The sequence below is a fragment of the Drosophila arizonae genome, chromosome 5 (assembly GCF_054131065.1).
Source record: "Drosophila arizonae isolate 15081-1271.41 chromosome 5, UAZ_ARI_1.0, whole genome shotgun sequence".
Lineage (NCBI taxonomy): Eukaryota > Metazoa > Arthropoda > Insecta > Diptera > Drosophilidae > Drosophila > Drosophila arizonae.
In genome coordinates this window covers 10521293-10538639 of record NC_142925.1, presented here as the reverse complement: position 1 = coordinate 10538639, position 17347 = coordinate 10521293, and the positions used below count along the sequence as shown (strand labels likewise).

At 34.9% G+C, this 17347-nt stretch overlaps 1 protein-coding gene across 1 annotated transcript in view; it reads left to right on the top strand.

Annotated features, from left to right (window-relative positions):
* The window catches only part of LOC108616248 (uncharacterized), a 91765-nt gene that overhangs the window by 8355 nt on the left and 66063 nt on the right, over positions 1 to 17347 (top strand). The window lies entirely within an intron of this gene.

Here is a 17347-nt window from a genome sequence, read left to right as displayed (position 1 = left end):
GAGAACCATGCAGCCAATCATCCTTGTGGGCGTTACACTAGCCATTATAGAATTATAATACCCAACTCGGGCACGCAAAAGGAAAACATCGTGACTGGCAAATGTTTTTTTTTTTCCCAGTTCAGCTCTCAAAAGCAACCGCAAACACATTTTTAGGCATTTCAACGCAGACAAACAAACCTAAAGGAAACTCGCATTTATCATGCTGACTCTATGTGTGTGAGTGTGTGGGTGTTGTGTTTAGGCCGTAGATAAATTTCCATGAATACAACAAGTTCAAAGCAAACAACAATTTACAACAACGACAACAGCAACAGAGGAGAAGAAAAGAAGAATAAGCAGTGGAGGAAAAGGCGAATAAGTGCTCTCAGATTTGTTGTTATTTAAATTTAAATGATGTTTTGATAAGATAAATTGTAGACACAATAATAAATCAAAACTTTTTAACATGCAGCAAATCAAATTTATACAAGAAGCAAACGAAAAGTTTAAGAAAGTGTTGAAGTTTTCTGTTAAAGCGTGATTTTTGTTGAATTTTGAGAAAGACCTGCTTTACAGCATGAATTTATGCTTTAACAAGCAAATTATGGCACAAAGTTGAATTTTTTATTAGGTTGACTTCTGTTTTTGCTTCGGGCTTTCTTGTTTCTTTCTTCCTACTTTCTTCTTTACTTAAGTTATTTGATTCGTATTATTGGTTATGATTCTTTCTCTTTCACTCTTTCTCTCTCTCACTCTCTCTCTCTCCCTACCACTTTCTGTATCCCTCTATCTTCTTCTCTTTCTCTCGGAATCCCTGCATAAATATATATCTTACATATCTTTCTCTCTCTGTTGCTCATTACTTCTACATTCGCCCAAGTCTCTTCATATCAGACTCTCATTTTTAGTCCCTCTCTTTCTTACATTGCCTCTTTCTTTCATCTATCTCCGTTTCACTCTAATTTTTCTATAAACTCTCTTTTTCTAAATATTCATCGATTCGTCAGTTCAAGTTTCTATTCTTTCAATTTTCCTTTCATAATTACCAATTTCCTTAAGTTGTCTATTCATAAGTTTTTCTATTCGCGTACACCCTTTAATTTTCTTTTTGCATAGCCTCTCTATACTTTGCTGTGCTTCTCTCTCTCCCCCTCTCTCTTTATGTCTCTCTCTCTCTTTTAATTTTAAACACCTTTTTCCTTGAACATCTCCTTTTACTTGCAGCCTTTTCAGGCTCTACTTTTACTTTACATTATGTTTAGCTTCTCGCATTGCTTCTCCCTTCGCTTTACATTGCATTACTTAAATTTGTGACGAACTTTTTGTGGAGCTTCGCTGCTGTTACTGCCTACACTCACTAGTTATTTAATTTTTCCACGTAACTTCTTTGTTTGATTCTCCCTTGCCAATTTGCCTGAAGTGCTTCTATATGGATCATTGAGTCTTTTCCCATTTCAATATGATTATCTACGCTTATCAGCTGTCCGCAAATACGTTTTATGGCCAGACTCGAAGTCATGTTTGTTATTTGTTAATTAAATGCTAAAATGCTTTTGGCACGCCAGTGTTGGATACAAAACCCGTGAGCTAACTCATAGGAATGTGCATATTGAAATTTGTGGCAATGGCCCACATGCAACACACATGCCGAGGCTGGGGCATGCAACGTGCAATGTGCAACGAGCAACCTGCAGCAGCATGGCCAAACCACAACAATGTCTTGGCCAATATTCTGATTCATTTAACAGCCTATAGACCTGTGAAATTTGGCTCGAAGTCTCAATCTGACGGCCTAGGATTGAATTTCTGCCAAAGGCCAAGTCGACTCTGCCAAATGCTTAAATTTCTCTATTCTCCACACTCTCTCCCTCTCTCTCTCTCTCTCTACCATCTATTTCGTTACTACATAATTATTAGCCTGGCCACAAAATTTGCCACGCCCCCAGTGTTCGCTTTAACCACAGGCGGCTTGCATAATTTGCAAATCTGTTTGATTTGCGGCCAAGTGTGAATAATTGAATGCAATGGGGGAATTTTTCCATAGAAGTGACACAGAGAGTGTGTAAAGAGCGAGAGGGGGAGAGAGGGGCTGTGGGGTAAAATGGCAAATTCATGGAAAACAAACTTTACAACAACTAAAAACAACTTGTTACTATTTGTGGCATTTGCATGCAATGCATTTGAATGCCCGCACAGCAGTTGGGGCTTGCTGCCAGAACTGAGTATCTCAAAGTGCAGTTAGAGTAGCTCTTTGAGATACCCATTGTGGGAAGAGGTTTAAAGATTGAAATTTGTGTAAAATATGTTAGATTTTAAAAGGTGATAAATGATAAAAGATACGATATATAATACATATTGTATTCTAATTTGTCTTTCTTTACGATTCTAAAAAGATTCAGTTTAAGATTTTTATATATTATTTGCTAAAACTTTAACTTAATTTAATTTGTATATTTGAATGAATATCTTTTATATGTCAACACTTTACAGAAAAATATGTAATTTATTTTTTATTAATTTTTCATTTTCATAAAATAAAATAACAGCTGGCTATTTCAATAAGACTTATTGATATTCAGTAGTAAATCCATAGTCATTTACTGTTTAATCTCCTTAACTAATAAATACAATAGCAAAGTTTTTGACGAAAATTTGCATTTCGATCCCTATACCGAAGAAGGGTTTATTATTATACACTTTAGGGTATTTTCAGCTACCTTTTGCTGCCATTGTTTTGTTTACACTTTTAGCAAAGTTTTCACAAGTTTCATGCAGAATATCATAAATTATTTTTAAATGCCATAAACTGTTTTACTTTTGCTCGCCTTAAGAGCTTACCTGGAGAGTGTGTGTGTTTTATGGTCGACTCTGCGGGCAGCTTACGAAAAAAACTTAGCGCATTGTAGTCGAGCTTAACAGATGATTTAATACTCTATCGAGAATTATATTAAAATTATATATTGATATTTTCTTAAGGGAATATTTTCTATATATCATTGTAAGGATGGTTTGTAAAATAGATAATAATAATAGGTAAAAATAATTAATATAATATCATTTGGAATTTGTCATAAAAGGACATAGAATTTATATGTACTTTCTATATGGTCTATGAGTCCATAAAGTCTATAGAGTCTATACAGTCTATAGCGTCTAATGAGTCTAATGAGTCTATAAACTCTATACAGTCTATAGAGTCTATAGAATGTATACAGTCTATAGAGTCTATAGGGTATCTCCTTTAATCTAGTATATTTTCTACTTATGAAGCTTTTATGTTCCATATAGTAAATTTAGTAAATTTAATTTAGGAATAAATACCTATTTTTTCAGTGTAGTCTTATCGGGGCATTATGGTGTTAAGTACGTATATATTTCCTTGTAGAACTCCCTACAGTTCCCTATGCTTGAATACAGCTAGAAGTAATTGTAAGTCTTCGTCTACCACACGTCCATTGGGGATATCAAAACTTAAGTCTTTATTAAACAAAACTACACAATAAAACAAATTTCAAGCCCTCCACTTCCACTCACCAACACACAGACAAATATTTCGCACAGCCAATAAACTCCTCTCGAGCATTCCCGAGCGAGCATAAATAAAGCAGGTAAATGGCGCAAAGTTGAAAGCCAGCGATGGCCACTTCAATCATGGCCAACTTGCAGTTGCCAACAATTTCACGGTCAATTGCAATTGTGTGCGTGCTCGTCTCTGTGCATGTGTGTGTGTGTGGGTGTATAGGTTGGGTGTGACTGCAGCTAAATGTTTAATATGCAAACGCGCAGCAGCAGCAGCAGCAGCAGCAGCAGCTGTGTGGGTGGGTGGGGAAGGGGATTTGGTATTCACTGTGTGCGAGGTCAAGTGAATCGTTGGCGCAGCTGTCAATTATGGCCAGCCCGTTGGGGCCTTATGCTGGGCCATGTCTGGGCCTAAGTTTTATGTGCCCTAATCGCTGCAGACCCTTTGCCAGCGCTGTTAACAGCTAACGGCCGGCCAAGGACATAGGCAGAAGGAGTCCTTTATTGAGCCATGGCATGGTCATATTGTATGGCTTCAAGGCGCCTTTTATGTGTCTGTAATTATGCCATACGACACACACACACACACACACACACACACAGACACAGACACTTACACACACACAGCCAGGCCTCCCCCTATTGAAACAATGGAAAATTTTTTGTTCAAACGGATGTGAATACATTTCCGGCGCGTGCAAAGCAAAAGACAAACAACGAAAGCGCAAAAAAAGAAGAATGAAAAACAATGAAAAGTTGTTTGTCATTAATTAAATTTCACTAAGGCAACAATAAGGAATACACACACGCATTCACACACACACTCACACATGCCAAAAGGCGTTCAGGTTTAAATTTCACTTAATGCCTGACATGTCGCACACACATGACTCTCTCTCTATCTCTCTCTCTCTATCTCTCTCTCTCTCCCTCCTTCTATCTATACATATATCCATACCTATTTAGCTCTTCTTGTCTACGTTGACAAAACAAACAAATAGACGCAGCTAAAGTTTATTCTTGGGGGCGTGGCTCTCAGTACAGTTGCTGCCTTGTCACGCTACAAATTTTGCACTTAATTGTAAAATGTTGTCAAGTAAATAGACCATGGAGGACCCATTTCAATAATGAGACTTGGCTAAATATATATTGTTGAAAGAGAAAGAAAGAGAGAGAGAGAGACAATTGAGTAAACCAGGTGCACAATAAAGACGTATTTAAACAATTCGAGAATTCTTTGTACAATTATCTTAATAAGAGATTACAGTGAAATGAACATGGAACAAGTGAGAATGTTGCAGACGAGCATGACCGACTGCATGATACACTTTCCAATAAGTGTAGAATAAATTTGTAAAAAAATCAGCATTTCTGAAAAGTAGTTTGCATTAAATATATATCTCCATATATACATATATGCATATATCTCTGGATCAATTGATTATCCATAATTTGACAATTTTAACTCAATAGGTTTGAAATATATTGATTTTTCGATATACCGCACCCTCAAGCTATGTATATAAAATTCTTTGTCTATCAAAAAAGTAGATTAACAGAAGCTTAATCATTCAAATCAAATGGAACACACAGAAATTCTTGATCATAAACAACAGCTGAGTCAATCTAATCTAATCGATAAACATCGATCGTTATCGAACTGCTGCTGTTTTAGCAAATAAAGTATAATTTAGTCAGGCAATTGAGCAAATGAATTCTTATGCCATTAAGAAACAACCTTCTTTGCACCTGTCTCAACTCATTTCATAGTAATTTACAAAATGAAAGATATTAGATGACTATATGCCTATCAATGAATTAACCTACGGGTGCTATAAGGTGCGTCATAGCTGTTGGCAATGATTGCGTATACGTAATATGCCACGCCCCCTCAACAAAAAACAAAAGAAGCAATAGCTATAAGCTGCGTTCCACTGGTCGCAATCAGCACATAAGCACATTACACAGCTGACTGCAACTGGACGAATGGCAGGGAAATGGAAAGGATTATGATTGGCATTGGCTGCGAAAGAGGAAGGAACGGGGACAGATTGGGGCACAGTCATGCAACATTTTGTGGCATGCTTGTGTTGCAACTGTTATCTTTCCACCTGTGCGTGTGTTGGTGTGAGTGTGTGTGTCTGCATCAAAGCAAAGATTAATTGGCTTTACGTAGGGCTTCCACATGCGTTTTGTTTACTCTTATCATCGATTTACTTGGCTTTCCCTTATCTCGCCCTTGGCTTACCCATTGCCATACCCCCACCCCTATGCACCTATGTGTTGTTTTTTTTATAGTTCGTTACACGGCATTTGGATTGTTAGCCAACTTTTAGCATTTTTCTTTCTTTTTTGTTTTCCTTGTCATTTTTTTGTACGCACCTATTGATTATGCAAGCACACGTGCCCGAATAGCTGTTGCAGTGTCAACGTCAGTCGAGCTTTGCATGTTGAGAATGGGCATTAAGACTTCTGTCTGTCTGTTTATGCTGAGATTATAGTTTATCTGGACACAAGTCAGTTTTTATGGTACTCATGTGGAATGCATATAGTACAAGATTAAGAAAATATTATGGAAATGTCTCGTTATTATCTAAAAACCTTTAATGTATGTAAGGTTGTATATAAATTACACAAAAAGTCAGGCTCAAAAAAAAAAAAAAAAATAATAATAATAATAATAATTCTATGACAAATTTATTAATGGAGTACATAAATAATACAAATATATAAATATAAAAACTCATACAAAAATATCAAAAAATATTTTGTACATATGTATTTATTTAATTTAAATAAAATTTATTCTCCAAAATAATTTATAAAAAATTTAAAATAATTCAAAGTAAAATTAATTCTTCAAACGAATTAATATGGAAGTAAATAAATTATTCAAATATGTAAATATGAATTAATAAAAAATATTACATGAATATTGATCAAATTTTAAAATAAAATAAATCCAAATAAATTGCAAAAAATTAGTAACAAATTAAAAATTCCTATACTTATAAAATAAAAAAAATTAGTTAATAATAAATTTAAATATAATAAACATTCGCCCACATTTTGTTCCTCTATGAAGTTATTTTTTCTCAAATTGCTTTCATAATTTCTTCTCTATATTTTGGAGACAAATTCCGTTTGTGCCCTGTTTCAAAAGCCAATTAGACAGGCATAAAGTAAGTTCTTAATCTGCATATGCAAAACTAATTGAAATCAAAAGACACAGAAAGGCTCACAAATCAACAAAAATGGCAAAAATTGTCAATTCGCATAAATAAAAAGGAAAAACAAAAGCAACACCCAAATGGAAAACCCAAAAAGGTTGGCTGGCAAAATTTAATTTTCCAGTTCAGTTAAATAACGATTATTTTCATTTGATTGAATTTGAATTGATGCGTTTTCAACAAATTCAATTCATTTCAGTCCATCCATCCAACCAAGCAACCAACTCATCCATTCAGCCATTTATTCATTCATCTATTCATTCATAGGCGCTCGTAATGTTGCTGCATTTTGACCTTCTTTTAGTAGCGCATTTTTCATCAGCTCACACTCGTATGTGTGCGTGTGTGCATGTGTGTGTGTGTAGAGCACTATATGCTAACAGTTTCGAATATATGTGGCTGTATTTCGAAATCGTTCCATTTGCGTCACAGTTGTCCCTTTCATTAGGCCCCTCAAACCCACACACACACACACAAAAACGTTTCGCTTCGCTTGATCCTGTACTAAATTTCTGTTGGGCCGTGAGTAACTCAAGTCCAAAAGACGCTCAAATTGCGAGGGCAGTTTCATAACATATTGTATTTAATAAATGAATATAGTCATACAATTATAAATGAGCTAAAATCGTTAGCACATACATGAATTGCAATTTATTTTTACGTTTTTAAATATTTTTGCATCTAATTTCTTAAACACATAAAAACGTTTGTTTGTTTCACTTTTAAAGTTTTTTATTCTTTTTTAAGCTAATTATTCTTCTTTAATTAATTCTTTAATTTAATTAATAATTAAGTTTTTATAATTTTTTTATTGATTTATTATTAATTAATTTCTTACTAATACTCTTTTTCTTTATTATATTTTTTATAATTTCCTTATCTTAATTATTATTTATTTAAATATTTTTAGTTTATGTTTTTCTGTCTGTCAACCAAATTTTTAAAAATTTTTAATTCAAGTTTTTAGTTATAAATAAATTGTTTTATTTATTTATACTTAATTTTATGCTTTTATTTTTTGTTATTATAAATTATTCAATTTCATTATTTATGCATTTTATTATTTACTCTCGAAGATTCGTCTGTCTTTTAAATATTTATTTCCCTTTGCTTTCTGCTAGAATACTTCAGACTTCTCTAATTCCTTAATAAACTAATGAAAGTTCTTTCATTCCATCAATCATTATACTTATATGTATATATAGTATTTCTATAACATGTCTGTGCTGTTGGTACATATGTATATACAAACTGAACTGAACTGAGCTGAACTGAACTGAACTGAATCAAACTGAATAGAACTGAACGAAACCAAATTGTGCAATGAAAACCGAAGCAGCCCGCGAATTTTCCCATTTGTGAGTGTGTGTGTGTTTGTGCTGTACATTCGGTTTGCTCAAAATGCGTGTGTGTGTGTGTGCGTGGGATGCTTGTAAGTTCATTAGGAGACCCCATTGAACAAGTGCTGCTGCCAGTCCCTGTTTCGTCCCTTTCGCAAGGCACAACAAAATTTATGCAAAAATCGTTGTTGTTTGCCATGCAGCAGAAATTTTTCAATTTCAGTCAAGTCATTTGGCCGCTTTCATGGCCATTTTAGAGTGTTCCTTCTGCTGCTGCTGCTGCTGTTGGCTCTGTCCTGAGCAGCAACAATTAACGCTGCGTGTCCTGTGGACGTGTCCTGTGTCGCTGCAAGCTATGCAATGAATATTTCAAGGGTTGCTGGTTACAAGACCTCTTTGGACAGCTAAACAAAACAAAACAAAACCCAAGAACTAAAGTAAAATTTTATACATGACACAAAGCTAGAAAATGAGGAAAAAGGCAAATGCTTGCGCAATAGCGAGTCAAAAGAAAAATTTTGCTAAATTTTCGCTGAAGTTTTTGTAATGAAATGAAGCGCATTTAAGTAAAAGCATGAAACAAAAAGAAATTAACAAGCACATAATAATCTAAACTTTTTTTCTGCTTTGGGGCGTGGCTATTTACTCTTTTCCTTCCTTTTTTTTTTTTGGCTCTCGCTCTGTTCATTTTGAGCCAAGTGCCCATCATTTGGCATTCCATTTAGCTGACCAGCATCAAATGAGCTATTAAGCCCGATGAACCCGAGCCAGACACTTTTCCCTGACACTTTTCCCCAGTTGTCTTTATGTTGTTGTTGTTGTTGTTTTATATTGGCTTCGTTTTTTTTTTTTTGCGGCAAAAGGTCAAGAGGATAGAGGTTGGTTTTTTCGATTTTGAGGCAAAGGCAACAAAAAAAGAATGGTAAATGAAAGCGAGGAAACTGAAGAGGAGGCACAGCATACGATTGGCTACCCTTGCTAAGACCAGAAACCAATTGAGACAGTAAAGCATGCCTATAACGTTTTGGCGATAGATGGTATACTAGATATGTATATATAATTGTATATATACACATATATTATATATACAAAATAAAGGTAGTATATTATACTCTTGTAAACTATATCAATTGCTGACCAAACCTCAGTAATATTATTTCAGTTGACTCTACTTCAGCAACTGTTTAAGTTATCCATAACTTCCAGCTGTTAAAATATTCTATCAACTTTGTCGATTATGATTCATACTGCAATTGGAAAAATAATGACCATATTCGACTTGACTTTGAGCTCCCTTGACAACTCATTCAGAATTAAATCTTGAGCGTGGAATATTTTCAGCAAAGCAATAACAGTTATTTTTATATCAAATGGAGTTAACTTAACTTCTAAATAAACCCAGAAACAGCTTCCTAGTCTAAATCAATTTACTTTTATAACAATTTTTTATTTATTTTTTTTTTTTTGCAAGTTTTTTTTTTTTTGGGTCTTGCCACACAAATTTTATAAAAAAAATATATATTTTTTTTTAAATAACTGAAGATTTCTGCATAACAGATCAAATGTATATAGCATAGTATATAAATTACCCCAAATTTGTCTTTTTCTTCGTCTTCTTCTACACTCTACTCAATTCTCATTTCTTCATAATCCTTTTCATAGAGTATATCAAAGCGCAGTCAAAAAAATAAAACTTTTGCCCTCGATTGAAAATGAAAAGTCTAAACGGAAACGGAAATGACAGCCTAGTCGAGGCACCGAATCAGCCGCAGACCCTACCACACCGCCAACCTCTCCGTCTACCTCTCTCTCTCTCTCTCTCTCTCTCACTCCTTGTTTTTTTCTCTGCTCAACCTTTACAGTCCAGCGATTGCCATTGAAACGCAATGAGCCGTTTGCTTTCGTTTGCTGCGGTCTACGGACTGAAACAACCAGCCCCTGCGCCCTTCACCCCACTCTCTCTCTCTCTCTCTCTCTCTAACTTTGCCACTGCTGCTGCTGCTCTACCACAGCACCGTCCTGCCTCGTACCCACTGACCCAGCCATTTGTATGTTGTGCAAATGGAGTTCTAAAGCTTAATGAAGACATTTCACTTATGTGTGTGCTCTGTGCTTGAGTTTTTCTCTCAGTAGTTTTTCATATAGCGTGAATAAATGAGTTTTCTTTTTTTCCAAATTTCTGCTGCCTGCAAAGTGAACGTAATTAATAATGCACTAAATGATATAATATTCATTTGCCACGCTCTCTAATCACATTTGGCGGAGAGAAGGTGCAAAATTCATAACAATTATCTAGATAATGCATAGAGATTCTCGGTTGGGATCATAATATATGTATGTATATTTATATAAGCAGAGAGTAATTTATGAGAGCATGAATCATTTTCATTAGCAGATGCTTTTAATTAACATTTATGACTTCAAATATGGTTTACCTTATGTTGCAGAGCTGTTAAGCAGGCTCTCTTTATGTTAAGCAGCTGTTCACATGATTCATTAACATGAACAGAAGTTTTCATTAGCAGCTGTGCATATGCTATGTTAAAGATCTGTTGAACAGTTTATTTTCATGTTACTGTTATCTGTTATCTTGATTCATTGAATTCGCAGATGTTTTTGTTTGGCAAATGTTGAATTGTAAATGCAAAAGAAATGTTAACCAGTTTGTCTTTATGTAATGCAGCTGTTAATGAATTTGTATTGAGATAGCTTTCTAAGATTAACGGGATGTTATGTAAAAGCTCTTACTGTTAGTCAACTGTTAACTTATTTATATTTTATATTGATGCTTAACAGGGCCTCCCAAATTATTTCTCTATTGTATTTATAGAGCTTTCCTACTGTCAGTCCTTAATGATTATTTAAAGCAATTGCCTTATAGTTGAACTGCACTCTTCTGCTCTTTTTAACAGAAGTTTTTGCTTAACACCTGTTAAGTAATTAAATAAAATATGGCCCGTAAAGGAACTTTTATTAATGGCTGAGAACTTTAAGAGAAATTTGCTTTTAAGCACTGAAAATCGAGCTGAAAGTCTGATGAGCTGATTCTGATCACTTTAAAAGTCAAGTTGTTTAATAAATAATAGAAAAGTTGAACAACTTTTTGCTATTTACAGCAGCTGAAAAAGCGCAGCCAGAAGTCAAGCTAATACTGCTGATAAAGCAGATTAGCATGGGGTATTTGACGAGGGAAGAAGAGAGGGGGTTGATGTAGTATATCTGTTGTATGTCTATCGAACAATCAATCTGTTGTTTGTCTTTGTAAACTTTTGTGGGAATTGCTTTGACAGTTTGCCAAGTTCTATATTTAATTATGTTTTACACCAGTTAAGAAGTATATACAAGAAGAGAGTGGGTTGTCATTTCAGTCTTGAGGAAGGAAGGAGTTCGTTGGCTTTTCTGTAGACTCGTTTCCACTACAGATGAACTAAATGAGCTAATACTGAAGCCTGTTAATACACAGCTATGTATGTAGACTAGAGTCATATCATTCAATATAAAAATACATATGGACAAACTGCAGCTGTAATAAATATAAAATTTATAGTTAGTGTTTTTTTAAAAACTTTATTATATATTATAGTATAATACTATACTATAATACTATAATACGAATACTATATCAATAGCTGTAAAATAAAATCAGAAAATTTAGCAAATTTCAGAGTGCTCAGCTTTCATAAAAACGCCAATCAATAAGGTATCTGCTAGTCGGCTACTCCCAAGTACCTCTCTCCCTCTCTCTCTCCCTCCCCCTCTCTCTCCCCTCTCTCTCTCTCTCTCTCTCTCTCTCTCTCTCTCTCTCTCTCTCTCTCTCTCTCTCTCTCTCTTTTATACCTTGCTTACATAAACAAAAACTCTTATACAACAAAGTTGTGTCTGCATAAAAAGTTAGCAATAATAATCACATTCCCATTAACATATCTCAATTGCAATTAACATTAACATTTACATGCAAACATTTAGCCATTAATAGGCCGCATTAGCGTAGCCATTATGCTTGTCTAATATAAGCCATGAAAATTCCAATGCTTACTTAATCGTGAATATTTTTAAAATCAAATATTCATTCATTACATATTCCCAACCTCTTCTCCTCCTCCATTCCTGTCTCTCTCACGCTCGATATCTCTTCCCCTTCAACCCTTCGCACATTTGCGTTAAACGGCTTATTTTGATCGAGCTTAGTGGAGCCATTAAATTTAATTTAGTGCGCATATTTAATTGATTTTCGAATTGAAATCGTTGTGATTTTTTGTTTTTGTTTTCTGTTTTTGTTGTTGTTCTTGTTTTCTTAATTGACCCAATTAAGAAATAAGCATAAAAACAGGCAACAAATTAATTATCAGCAATTAACATGGCCCGATTTATTGGGGCATGCATAATGAAATGTAGCCAACGTATTTGCAAATGCTTCAGAATGTAGCAGAATGTTATCCAGCTGCCCACACCAGCTTTAACATTCAGATTCACATTCACATTACGAATTCGCAGCGAGACGAGGTCATATTTCAGGCTACTCCTCCAGCAGTGGGGCTGTGGGGCTGCTGCTCCTTTTTGGTCTGCAGCCTGCTGCTATCTGGTATCCCCTGTCGGCGTCTCGCCAAGCGTACAAAACAACTCATTATAAAGCGAAACAAATTGCGGCTAACATTTCACAGCGTAATTTCAGATACAGCTATGAATAGCGTCTGCTTTGGCTCCCCTATGCGCCCTCCTGCTCTATTCAGGCGAAAGACAATGGCAAGGCGAAAATAACGCTCTGTTTGTTTGTCTTTTAAAGTTACATCGACATTTTATCAGGCTTAGCTCCAAATGACACGAGCTGAAATGAAGCCACTGAATCGCTAGATTAATCCACAGTAAATTGGCTTGCAATAGAAATTGCTTTAGTTTATATAGCAAAAATATATATATGATAATGATATATTATAATTATAGTATTATATGTAAGTATGATTTGAAGTTTAGTAGCTAGTTTTAATATCATATGAGTTCTATCTTCTAAATAAAAAATCAATAAAATGTTATAAAATGTTGAAAGCATATTATGAGGAGCTAAATAATTAATTATAATTTCTCTTAGCAAATGCAACAAAGCTCTGTTTATGCTAAAGCCCCAAACTACATTTTCGATTTTTCTGTTCTTTTTCCCCCCAATTATTTCGAAAAATTTGCAGCCAATGTCATTGAGCTTCCTTTTGTGCTTGGCAGCTAAAATCCAGAGCTTGGCCAGCTTCCAAGTCATTTGAGTTATTTAAACTGCGTTTGCGGTTAAATTAACGCGATTTATATGAATTTATCGCACTGCAAACGTAGCTGCGCGCTTCTTTCCCCCCTATTTCCCGCTTTGCCGCTGGCTTTGACTTTTGTCTGTGTGTGTTTGTTTTCTTTTTTTAGCAGTTAACTTGTTTCCATTTCCTCGCCTTTCAGTTGACTGTGCTGCGCGTGAAAATGAAATTTTTCAACGCTTTTACCTATTTTTGTACCCTGCAGCAGTGTGAAAATGGGTAAACAGGGTTTATTGGCTTTGTTGAAGTGTATGAAGTGGGCTGAAGGAGGTAAGCATAAGAGCATAGAGCATATTGTTTCTTGAACTGGGTCTGCGAGGGCCATTAAATGGAATGGAATGGAAAAGATAACTTATATACAATGATACTCCTCATATAATGAAGTTTTCAATGAGATTTTATAATAATATCATGACTAATATTCTGGAATGTGGGCTAGCATACTTGTTAGTCAAGATATCTAGCTAGTCAGTAAATGCCGACTCTGGCACTCTTAGCAGACTTGAGATATATAGTCCAAAATGGCAGATTATTAAGCTAGTCTTACTATATATACCACATTACTATTTAGGGTATCTAGCTAGTCGCTCAAAGCCCACACACACTCTCACACTCTTACGCTTCTTTATCTCTTTTATTTGCATTACTGTTGAAGGTTTCTGTTCGGATGGCATGAAAATCTTGAGGATTTGCATGCTTTCAGCGTGATTTCTGGCTTTATTCGTGTCGTACGTGAGCTGCCGCATCGATTTATTGTTTTCTTCTGCTCTTTTCTTCTTGTTTCTACGGTTTGCTTTAGCCGCATTAAATATTATAATATTGATTTAACACGACTTCAGGTGCCTTCTGTCTCTGTCTAGGGTCAGGTAAAAACCTTGGCAATTAGTTAAGGCCAATTCACATGAATATAAAACTGATATATGTATATATGAAGATGTGTAAGTATATTTTTTTTATAAATATTTAACAAGTGTTTCGTGTTGATTACATTTTGCAATAAAGGAATGACAAATGCCCGAGGTTTCAATTACAATTCGTTAGCTCTACGCTGCAAATAATGAAAAGCTCGTTTTTTGCTCATTATCAATTAACAATTATATCAAGTTTTGTGTTTTTTTTTTTTTTTAAGATTAAATTGAATTTTGTGGATCAGCTTTCATTATTATGACTGGGGGATTTAATTGTCCCGAATGAAATTTTAAACTTTTCACAAGCTTTTGCAATTAATTTGATTGATTTTGAGGCAACTTTTATGACAACTTCTATATATATATATATATATATATTTTTTTTGCGCTGCAGATAAAATAATTAAAATTGAAAATACGTAAATAAATATGAAATGAAGATGCATAAATAAATAAATATATTTAGATATGAATATTAACTTTACAAAATGTAATTAGCTAATTAAATGACCTTTTGTTTATTTTTTTTCGTGTTTTAAATATTTATAAAGACCGTTAAAAAGTCGTAAATGGAGAAATTCCTCTCCCAACAAACTTAATTTCGCAACAAGCTGTGACGCCCCTTTGACGTCCACGCCCACATTCGCAAAGTCCAACGGTTATCGACAATATAATATGAGCAAACACGTAATTTACAACTCGTTTAATGCCCGTTCATCGATCTGTGTGATTTAAGCCAACTTTCGCGAGTAAATTGCAATTATGACGCATTACTCATACGCCATGTGTTTCGGCTTTGCAGCTTGCATGCTGCAAATTCATTCGGCGTAATGCCCACTAAATTGTTGATTGCGCATGCAAAAGGGGCGCAAAACATTGCGTTGGCAAATTAAATGCCAAAGCATTCATTGCATTCAATCGCCAGGCATCTAATTGCCCATTGATTTATAGCCAAATCGCGAATTTACAATTTAAATCACAAAAATAAATTAAGAATTTTATCGTTACTAACTAGCGAAGCGGAAAATGGGCGTTTAAAATAGAAAAACAATATATTAAATAGCTTCAAAGGTTTATTTCAATAACTTAAATTTTATAGTCGAATATAAATGAAATTTGCAGAATATTTTCTTTTCATATTTTAATTAGAAACCGTGGGAGAGAGATGGGGAGATTTATATATAGAAAGAGAGATAAAGAGGGAGGGTGAGAGAGAAAAAGAGACATAGATAGAGAGATAGAGATAGAAAGTAAGAGGCAGAGAGCGAGAGAGAGACAGTGTAAGAAACAAAGGTAGAGAAGGTAAATTAAATTATTAAGTTTTATTAATATACAAAAAAAAAAAAAAAAAAAAATAAGAAAATATATAACTTTAAATAATTTATTGATTTTCCCGTCTATTTATTTTTAATTTTTTTTTAATAGATTCTACCAAAAAACAAAAATTAATTAATTTTGGACATCGCTTTTTATAGTATGTTATATATTGTATATATATTACATTTTATTTCTATACAAAAAAGAAAAAAAATGTATATATATATATATATATATATATATATATATATATATATATATATATATATATATAACTTTAAATTATTTATTAATTTCTTCAGGTCTTTTTTTCTTAAAAAAAAAAAAAAAAAAACAATAAATAATTATTCTATTTTTATTGTATAGCTCGAGCTATACAAATTTTTAGATTTTTATTTCATATAAATTTAATTAAGTACCATTAGCTTCTATTACATATATGTATATGTATATATATATATATACTTATGTATTCCTCTTCATTTTCCCAGTAACAATTTATATTTGGCACAGCAAATTCTAAGAATGTCCCAAGCATTTCATATTTATTTACTCTGTGCCCAGGCATTAAGATCGAAATACAGATGCCATCAGCAGAACTCTGAAGCCGGCAAAAGCAAATAAGAGGGGAGTTCACACGCTCCCCTTCCCACTCTCTCTAGCTGCATCTCTCTCGCTCAAATGAAAACCGTATTCTATGCCTCCCCATATATGCGGAGCAAAAGAATCTGCTAAGCAAATCCGCAGCCGAGCTCCGCACAGCCGACCACTGTCCCTGAGTTGAAGCAACAAAGAGGACCTGGACGAGTCCGGACTGGAGTGGGCTGGTCAAGGATTTTGTGTCCATCATTTAGAGAATGGTCGAGATTAGTTGTGTTGATGCGATGTCAACGCTTGGCCAGGGCGTGGGTGCCTGGAGTCTCTTATCTCTGACTGCGGCTTTGTCACATCTATCAGTTGGCAGTTGTTTAGCTCGGCCCTCCTGCAGCTGCAGTCGAGCAGTCTTCCTGCTCTGCTCAGCTCTGCTCGGCTCTCCTGGGCCATGTCCTGCGGCCAGCATTCTGTCTGCATTCAGCCTGGACTCGGCCTTTTGTGGCCTTTCGGCGCTTGGCTTTTCATTTCGTATTGTTGCCTACGTTACCCTTCTGTTAATTCTTTTTTCTTATTGCTGGGCAATTACTTAGGACCTCACTTCCACTCTGCCTTCCTTTCTCTCTCTCTCTCTCTTTCTCTCTCTTTCTTTTGCCACACTTCGACTTCGCTTTAAAGGCTGCAAATTAAAATGTGCATATTTTATGAGCTGAAAATTCGATTCGGTGCGCTTTGCTGCTGTTTTGTCATTGAGCCTTAAATAGAAAAACTTTTGCACTCGCTTGCAGCAAGTCCATTTTTACCCTTTACACCCCTTTCGTCTGATTCGTGCCCAGCCCGCAACCCTTAACCCGCATCACGGCGACGCTCGCCCGCCCACCTCGTAAACCTGCCTCGCCTGCTGTCCCCGGCTGTCACTTAACGCGGCGCTTGTCGTAAATTTCTGTTCAAGCTGCGCTCTCATTATAACTCGGCAACACTTTTTCTTTTATAATGAACCATCTACAGTGGCTCCATATCGATTGCATTGCAATAAATATTTCAAATATGTTTTAATTGACTGTATATCAAGTTCTATATTCAATAGTCAAAAATTGTTAGTTAATAATCGTAACATTATCGAAGCCGCATCATCATCATGGTTAGTCAAATTCCAAATAGTAGTTCCA